Source organism: Pygoscelis adeliae, unplaced genomic scaffold, assembly GCF_000699105.1.
Source record: "Pygoscelis adeliae isolate BGI_AS28 unplaced genomic scaffold, ASM69910v1 Scaffold117, whole genome shotgun sequence".
Classification (NCBI taxonomy): Eukaryota; Metazoa; Chordata; class Aves; order Sphenisciformes; family Spheniscidae; genus Pygoscelis; species Pygoscelis adeliae.
The window spans coordinates 40,201-41,894 of NW_008825270.1; the positions used below are offsets into that span (position 1 = coordinate 40,201).

The 1,694-nt window shown below is 40.6% G+C and overlaps 1 protein-coding gene across 1 annotated transcript in view; it reads left to right on the plus strand.

Annotated features, from left to right (window-relative positions):
- The first annotated feature begins 1,507 nt into the window (after positions 1-1,507).
- Positions 1,508-1,694, plus strand: part of PRR5L (proline rich 5 like) — a 44,356-nt gene continuing 44,169 nt past the window's right edge. Inside the window, exon 1 of the mRNA XM_009329678.1 lies at positions 1,508-1,574. The gene's annotated coding sequence lies outside the window, so the exon portion shown is untranslated. The remainder of the gene's footprint in view (positions 1,575-1,694) is intronic.

Consider the following 1,694-nt stretch of genomic DNA (forward strand, 5'->3'; position numbering starts at 1 on the left):
TCTTCTCTGCGGAACATCAGCCACAGCCACGCATCATGCCAGAGGTGACCCCGGTCAACACAGCATAGCTCCTGGCTGTCTATGCTGAAAAGAATAGTCCAAAGCGCAGCTCTTTTTTTTCTGCCTTTTCCAGTCATATGATGATTTGTTCATGTAAGAGGGCTGTCTCGACTAGAGGCATTTTTTGTTTGTCAGCAACAAGTGCCGAGCGTATTTATAGGCCATGCTGCAATTTTGTGGTATGAAAGGTTTCAGTTATGCAGAATTCATCGGTACCTGGATCAGTGTGCAAGAGCTGTTTACGTCTTGCATATAGTGCTGTATTTGCATGCATACTTAATGTATATACACATACATCTTATTTCATTCTTGAGAATGCACAAGACCCAGAAGCTGATGTGTAGGCTACGTAGTTTTTTTTCTAAAACAGATGCCATAGTCCAACTGTGGAGTAGTCCCTAATGGTGTAGATAGGTCAGTGGAGGCAAGACATTGTGCTCTCCCGATAAACTCGTTTCCTGAAACTAGGAAACCAACTAGCTCGGGGTAAAATCCTGTCCCCTGTGAAGAACTTTGTTAGCATTTTGGCAATAAAAAATGACCTATAGCTGAAAATATGTGCAGTAAGTTATGCCAGCTATTTTACAGCCATGTGAAGGATATTAGGTTTGAGAGCATAATCTGTGGTAGCAACCCAAATCTAATGGCATTTCTATGTAGGTAAGTGGAGAATCGTGATGTAAAAGCACTTGCATTCTTTTTTTTGCTGTTTAGAGTCAATTTCTCCTGTTAAAGCTATTTATATTTTTTACAGCCAAGAGAGACCGTTGTGAGTGATTGACCTGTCACACAGGGTGCAGAGCGCTGAGAGATTCCTACAGAAGTTTTGCGACTTTTAGCTCTAACATGTAAGAGATTCATGAACTTAAAAGTGCTACCAAAGTACTGAACTAAAAAAAGAAAATTATTCTCTTGTGTTCCAAAACACAAGAAAAAGCAGACTTCACATCCCAAGTAAATGAAAATTTCACAGTAATCTAAGACAATGTATGCTCTTGATACACAGTTCACGGACAACGTATGGCATTCTTGCTAAGATTTTAGTGCCATGGGCTTCTATAACATATCGGAGGGAGGAAAATTCTTGGACTTGGGTCAATAAACAGCTACTTTTTGGTGAAGCTAGGAAGAAACTTTTCCAGAGGCAGATTGTTCTGTGGTTGTCTATGATGGGGGTGTCCGGAATCTCTGGTTGAAATAGCTGTCAAGTCAGGTACGGTGGATTGCACTGGGTTCTACATGGATGGTACCTGCAAGTTGGCAGTGCCAAGAGTGGGCAGGGAAGTTCAAGCACACTCAAGCCCATATGGGAGTCTTTTTTGCTATGTCAATTTAATAGCAATATTTCCTTTTGGCAGTTTTACAGCAGAGTCAAGGTGACAGTTTTGCATTTGTCTTCGGCCTTCAAGATAAAATTCTTTGTAATTATGCAGTGTGTTTATGGGCTGTCTGATGTCAGCTGAGACTCTGATAAGGCTTCCAATGTTCACTTTCAAAGTTCAGCTGGAACACAGGTAGTGTTTACTGACTCCTCAATCCCTTTTGGAAGAATTTCAGTTCCTTAAATTTCCAGCAACCTGTGTCTTTACACAGAATAGGTAAGATCTTTAACCTTTTATTTGAGAAGTTAAGTA